Below are 8,110 nucleotides of genomic sequence, written 5' to 3'. Positions count from 1 at the left end.
GACACCGTGTGCCCAGGGAGGCAGTTTTACCGTCAGGGCATTGCTAACTACCTGACACATTAATTCCATGGTATTTGCCATGACCCTTGGAGCCTTAATATTTCACCAGCCCCACTGGAAAGAAACAACGTACTTTCAAAAGCTCAGTTCAGTGGCACTTGCCCAGAAAAGCAGAAGGTCCCTACAGGACAGGCGGCGTTTTTCGTAGCATAAAGATCATCTTCTTACACACCAGCCATGGCAATACGTGGGAGCTAACACAGCTAAGTACTTCTTTGCATACTACTGTATTTCTTAGAGGGCAAGGTTTTCAGTTGCGAAACCTTTTTTTTAATTTGCATTTCAAAGTAGCTATAAAATATGAATTCCAGTGCAAAGCATTAGCATAAAGCCATTCAGTATTAAATATTCTGTCAAAAGTGCCAGGAAAAATTCCACAACTATTGGATTTCCATCTGGCAACATCTTCCTACCCTGAATATTTACATAAAATATTTCTGCAATAAAGAAAAATTATGAAACATAAACTCTTTATATTATTTCCAACTAGGTAACTTCTTCACAATTGTATAAGGCAAGGAATCCTGCTACTGCAAACAAACTAATTCCCTCTTTTCCAACTATTTCAGAACAGTTTCAGAAAAACCCTCCCTGCTCTGTCTTTCACTTAAATGTCTAGGTAGATTTTTAAATTTATAAGATTTTTGGTTTTTAACCCAACAAGAAATCACTGAAGAGAGGCTGAACAAGGTGCCCCCGTTCACTGCTGTTTGTGTGCTCAAATTTGTGTGCTCCATTTGAAACTCTGGCTTGCCAAACTATTGCAGTAAGTGGGTGTACAGCATCGTGTGTGTCCCCCCAGTACTTAATCTATTGAATTAGCCCTAAATTTTCATAGCTACATCTTTGCAAGTTAACATTTAACCTGGCACTACCCTACCTCACAGAATTAGACTTTAAATACTGTATTTCCAGCGTTCTTCCAGATCTTGGGCAGCAGAGAAGAAAGTTGTCAGGAGTAAAATAAAGAAGGACAATAGATGGGACTAAGTTAGGATTCGATCTTTGATCAAGCTGGGAATTCAAGTCGAATTCTGCATCTGGGCTACGTGAGGCTCACAGGGAGAGTGGACCAGGAGAGCAGCGCGGGTGGGTGCCCATTTGTCATGGATTTGGATACCTCTGTGAAACCCTCCTCCATGCATGATAAATCAGTTTGTAAAGATGTATCGCTGAAAGGAGAGGCTGCTCCAGGCATCTAGGTATTAAAACTCTTGACCCAGCCTTTCACATGGAGAAGGTCGTGTAGCTCTGTTTGCCACCATCATCTATAATAATTCCTAAAAGATACCACTGTATTCTGCTCTGTAATAACTCTTTAGCCCGCTAGTGATATGGGTATGATATTCGTAACAGTGGAGATGAAATCCACATTAAAACAAGGTAAATAACTCAGGCATGCTATTTTTTTCTTTTCACGTCACCATCTGGGAATGTTATTCACACCAGTTCTGTTCAGAGCTTATTTCAGCAAAAAGGTCGTGCGTGTTTCAGTCGCAGAAACAAGGAAGTCTAATGCGAAGCATATTTTCTTTCTTTAAATATGCACATTTATCTAATCCTTCCCATCATTACGTGTCAGTCTTCTAAGCAAAGGAGGAAGAAAATGCAAAAAAAAAAGTATGTTTGTGTTCTGCACGTGTCCATGCAGGTTATACGGAATAGGCAAATGTCTTGCTCATGCAATTATAAATTACTTCTAGATTATAAATACGTCTGTTAAAATATAGCTATATCTCCCAATCATTTACATCAAGGTTAATTCCCCCAAAACTCATGCACTTTTCATACTTTAAATGAAGTTCAACAGAAATTAAACTTATCTCAGGCACAAGCTCTTATTTAACCAAGTAAATAAAGAGCGCCCTGAGACACTCTCCCCGGGTCCCTCATGGGTGCTCTGGTTAACACCACGTGCCTGAACTCGGAAGAGGGTGACAATCCGGGACTACGGGGGATGGCATATGTTTAAAACGCACAGAAAGAGCACAAAAACCAACACAGTAAGAGTTCACTTTCAGACAGTAATCCATCCGGAATACCCAGTCAACAGCACGGCAGCAACGCCGCTGGGGGGATTAGAGACACAGCTTCTCCCCCCAGTTTTGCTGCCCAGTGGCTGGGGGACACGCTAAACTGCACCTTACACAGGGTAAACCATCAGCCATAATATCAAACTTACACGCGAGTTCCTTTTTACTGCTAATTAAGGGGAAAAAAGAAGATTAGGTTATGATAAAAAGGACTTCTAACTCAACTGCATACAGAGTCTAGACTTGCACAAAATAATTATAAAAAAAATTCCCGCTTTGAAGAGCTGCAGTTTGAGAATAAACCAAGACACACGGGCTGAAATAAACCTGCCCAGACGTGATTCATTGTGGTGTGTTTTAAGCGAGTGCTTTCTTCAACCCTACCTCTCTTTTAATATAGCCTTGTGCTCCTGTTGATGTTATAAAGCATTATTTAGAGTGAGACCCATGTGTCCAGAAAGAGATTCCACAAATTCTTAGGACCTTTTACATCGCTGGCATCAACCATTGAGGCACACAAGAGTTACACTGTAAGGCACAGTCTCGAGACAAACGACAGCGATGCTGTGGAGGACCTGAATAATGCCCTTTAGTGATGCTGGAAAATATATTCACTGAAAGCCAGGGGGGCTGGCATTCTTGTTTTGTAGCAAGAGGAATTCTGTAACAGCCTCTAATTTCTTTGGCATGATTAAACAGAATCTCATGTCGTGCCTGTCCTCTAATACATGAAATAATGCTTTTCTGTTTAAGAGAGTCAGGTCTAAAAGAGGGGCATGGCAGAAATCTACTCCCAAAGACAAGGACAGTTGAAAGGACATCTATACCACATACAGCGTTCAGCAGTAAGGGTCTATACTTACGCTAAAGGCTCTGAGGGAAAATAAATGTGAGCATTTAAAATTAAAATATCTCTTCATTGAAAAAATGTGAATATTCTTAATTTTCTGGATCACTAAATGTCCTCCTGGAAAGCGAGTTAAGAAACTTTGGGATATTTTTACAGTATCAAGTTGGGTTTGGGTATGTGGTGATTCAAGCTGGCATTTGCAGGAGATCGGTGCCCTCACAAAGCCTTCTCCGGGAGGGAGCAAGGGTCTCTCCTGAAAGGTCAGGATTTGTGCACAAAGCACCAGTTGTCCAATTCCCTTTCATTTGGGTTAAGGATCAGCAAAGCATCTGTTTCATTACAAGAGAAGGATGGAGTTCCTGCAGATAGACTTAACTAAGTATCTCAGGATTAAACGTATTAGACAGAAACAGAGAAATGGAAAACACAAACTGGGATTTGTACGTGCAAAATCTAAGCTCTTCTGAGCCTCACTGATTCTTACCATGCCGTCTTAGAGATTTATGTCTCAATCAAGCAGGTTTTTTTTCTTGGTGCAGAGATTCAGAAAGCTCAGAAATGGGAAGGGGCAGACAGACGTCCAGAGCTGCCCAACAACATGTGTAACTCCACACCACAAAGTTAATTTTAAAATTATTTCGGAAGAAAATCTGGAAAATATCTTACCATCAGGAAGAGAAACATCAAAATGGGCATGGAGTGGGCAAGAAGCCACGCCAGGATTTCCCGTCTTGCTGTTTACAGCATTTTGCCAGTCTTTGGTAGAGAAGCCATGGCATGACTTTAATTGCTTTGCATGCCAATAAATACAGCTCTGGACTAAACCCACTGAATTCTCCGTAGCACCTCCGTGTTGCATTTCAATTTCCTCTGAGGTAGGAAGTCTGTTTCTGAAATTTGGCTTCAAGATTGAATCTTTGGGTTTCTTTCCAAGTTTGCGAAATTAAACACAAGAGACAATGTAAATCACAAGCACTCTGGGCTGCTCAGGAACGTGTGCGGCAGGGTTCTACGGGCTAGGGTGAACAGCACTGCGGGGTATGGGAATAGCATGAGGTTAGCGTGTAAAGTATCATGACGTGCTGATATATTTCTATTTCCTCTTACTTTGCATAAAAATCAAATTACCAGGAAGGATTTTTCCTTACATGCGAAACCTTCTCTTTCTTTCCATCCCCAAACTGCTCTTTAGAACAAGATGCTTTTTTTGCTCATCACTAAGACAGTACTATTTTATCCAACAGGCAATACAATATCTAAGACTTCTGGACACTATCATAATCAAATATAACAATAATAATAATATGATATTCTTCTTAGCTCCTTAGAGTACCAAAGACACTTTATTATTTTGAAGACGGTTTGAAAGCATCTTAACAACATCTTTATTGAAGCAACATAAATGTCTGTAAAGCTATCTTGGTGCAAATATATCAAGAATACTCTTGAAATTCCTTGTTATACCTTGTACCTGAAAATCTATTTGAAACATATTCTACTGTATTGAATTTCTGTCTGAAAGAGCTGATTTAGGCAGCTGATAGAGTATGGCAGGTGCCCCGTTCATTGCGTTATCATTTTATACAGTCTGTCCATAAAGCCCCCAAGAGAAGGATGTACTGTCTGTCCATGAAAAATAATCCACTGTCTGTGGCTTATGGGAACAGCGATAGAATTTTAAATACCTTGGAAAGACCAAAGCTTGTCCATTTACATTATTCTAGCAGCATTTTTCTAGCTGAATGGCCATATTCAATCTCACAATGAGAGAAGTAATGCAATTAAACCGGATCCACAATGAGGGAACTGGAAACATGGGTTTCGGTTTGAAAAACAAAAGCTTCTAAATTTTAAAATAATGAAGCAACATGACTGTTGCACACGATGTGAAGAATGCATTATTAGACACCACAGTAAAGTGTCAAACATCATATACCACAGCAATATTCTGCAGTTCACCTATGGCTCTTTTGGTATCTCCTGGTCTTAACTGCTCAGACCCCCACCATCTTTGCTCCCCCCAACAAATTGCCCTGTCCAACAGGGGGAAAAATGTTTAATTAAATGTCCCCTAACAAGGGGCAATTAGAGCAATCCAGGCGTGCCCTATGTGAGGCTGTCTCAGAAGCGGGTGGTTAACTCAGCAGACAGCAGAGCGCTCTGCAAATGGGATGGGACAAAAGTGGAAGGGTAAGGTGTCAAAAAGGATAAAACCGTCCCGAACGGGCAAGGTAAAGTCTAAAATTTCGGAAGCCACCACTAAAGAAAAGTGTAAACCACAGTCGAGTGGAATGAGGACACGACTGGTGCATTGGCAAAGCTCTGGCCACAGATCAGCTCCTCAGGGAGGAAACCACAGGAGTCTGTGCCATCAGCCTGAGTGTGGTTTTCGGTAGCCTGGCAATGATAAACAAAATATTACTGTATAAAAGAGCATGGGATGAGAACAAGGAAATGAGAAACCCCTTCAAAATTTACTGTTACTTGGGTAGAATTGTGGAAGTTTGGGGAGATCAAGTGGAGGAGGCTCCTAAGGGCTGTTATTTTAGAGGCAAGGGCAAAAGAGTCACAGAAATGGAAAAGAAGGGGTTTTTCTCCCCCATAGTATAAGCCACTCCCACTCCATGCTCAGTAAACATTTGTTTGTAGGCCTCACCATGGAAAAAGTGTAAGAGAAAAAGAGTCAAAAGCAATTAGTGGCAAAACAAAAAATCCTAAGGACAAATAAAATTGTAGAAGAGTAGAGGTTACTCCTGCAAAGGAAAAAAAAAAAAAAAGAACCCCACCGGAACCTGTTCCTATTGCAGTTGTGGTTTAGAAAAAACTGAATATAAGATTACACATATACAAAGATATATATATATACTGCTATAAAAAACTAGGTTCTTTGGAGAGCCCAACCACACTCTAGATATGAAAATATTTTCAAAGACTTTTACCCAGGGAAAAGCAACAAGCTTCCCTCAGCTCTAAGCACTGACCAAATGGGTTTCATATGCAGGAGGCAACTAAATGATACAATCACATAAATCATGGAAGTAATTCAGAATGCAGAATAAACCCCAAATGTCCACTGCTATCCTTAGATCTCTTGAAAGCCTTTGATAAAGCAGAGTGGCCTTGCTAAGAAATACTGTCATCAGAGATGAAGTTTAGAGAAAATATGAAGACCTGAATAAATACAGCATATGAATCTCCATCCATTAGAATAAAGTTAATATGACACACTCCAAAAACAATCAACTACAAGGGACAAAAAGAAAAAGTTATTCTTTATGTCCTATGTTGTTCTTTTTTTATTGAAGTCCTGGAACAGTCACATCAACGCAACCAAACCAAAAAAGCCCCAACAGCTTATTAAAACACTAACTCAGAATGAATTCCATTCATAAATAAATAAAAATAAGTAAGTAATTATCTCTGGATAGTGCAATGCTACCAGCTGCCACCTCACCCCTATTTTTAAAGAAATTCTAGGAATTCAAGGCTATAACATCAAATATATTAAATCCACCCAAGAATCCATGACTAAGAAAGACACGTACGAGCTTACATGGTCCAAAGAATTGAGATCATTTGGAACAAAACTTCTTCAGCTACAGAGAGTCAATTTCTTTCCATTATTTCAAGACGGAGAATTCCCCTGTCTGCTTTCCCCTCCGCACAGCCGATTCCCCAGGGGCTGCCACGTCCCTCACGGACCCCATGTGCTTGGGGCTGCCCCCCTGGTTTCCACATTGGGAAGCGGCGTCGTACACAGGGTATATGTGTGGTCCAGAGGGCACGGTGCAAGGTTGGGCTTAAATTTATGCTATTTAAACCCATGTCTTCTGTGACAACATATCCATGACAAGTGTTATGGAACGTGGGAAATTAGGTGACAATTTCACCTCCAATATCCACAGTATCACTTCTCAAACAAACAGTGACAAAATACATAAGAAAATTGCGTCTTAATCCATTTAAGTAAAAAAAAAAAAAATTATCTCAGGGAAGGACCCGCTCACAAAACTATTACTATTAGCACCCAGTGGTGCAAGAACTCATTGTAGAAATAATTCTTTCCCGCACGTTAGTGGCACGGAGAAATAATATGTGATCATTTTTAACAGAAAAACTGACAGACAGTCTGGATCGAGCTGATTTTATAAAGTAATTTGTTCTTGAAATTTGACCAAAGGAAAAATGGATAGATAACATTAAGAGGTCGACCAACCAAATAGTAATTTACTCTTAACGAATTCAACTTATGACTAAGATTTGATAATTCCTGTATGGAAAGTTCATGTATCATCTCAACGTTAAAACTGAGACCTTTGCAAAAATACTCAGGGCTTCTAAACTGCTGTTCGTAGAAGGTCCATTTAGGTTTCGTGACACTGAGCGTGGGACAGCTGATCACATCAGCTTCCTCGTTCTGCTGCCCTGCGCGGCGTTTATCTGTTTATTGAGGTGTGGTGCTGGAGGGATGCTGAGCTGCCCGGCAGCAGGCGGAGCTGCCAAACCTTTCTCCCAAAAAATGCTGCCCGGCATGGTCTGGGCTCACCTCTGCCATATGCAGAGCAGATGGGAAATGAATCACTGACAATGAGGCACTTCTCTGCTGCTCCAGGTTGGGCTCTGCGCTAAAATTATACGTTGTTTTTTTTTTTTCTCCCAATGTGAAATAATTCACTACTTCGAGAGAAATTGCCTAAGAAAATAAGGACTTTTGGCTTAAATCTATTCCTTTGGCAGAACCGTTCAGCACATTCTCCCTCCTAAAATGTCATATACGTCTTACTAATGAACTTCAGCTGACCCTAACAAGTCATTTCATATGCGTAAGCAGTCAAGCTGGCTCAAAAAATGTAGTTATTGAAATAGATTCAGAATCTCCCAAAGACCAGGGACAATGTTTGCTATTTGGTATCTTAAATTCATAGCAGTGGGAGAAATAGCTAAAATAGTTAGCATTTTTTCAGGTAAAAATACACTTTTCCAGTGTATTTAATCTAAAAATGTATTTTATGTGCAGAAATAAATACTCTCCACTTTGGGAGGATATAAATGGAATCTATTTGGAAAAATACACTGTTCTATAACAGACACCATTAAAGTGATGCTGCCACATTTCAGTGATGATATAGCCACTAATATAATTTAATGGATCTGGCTCTGGCTATTT

Source organism: Charadrius vociferus, unplaced genomic scaffold (genome assembly GCF_000708025.1).
Source record: "Charadrius vociferus isolate BGI_N301 unplaced genomic scaffold, ASM70802v2 scaffold104, whole genome shotgun sequence".
NCBI classification, from domain to species: domain Eukaryota; kingdom Metazoa; phylum Chordata; class Aves; order Charadriiformes; family Charadriidae; genus Charadrius; species Charadrius vociferus.
Note: the sequence above shows the minus strand (reverse complement) of the source record.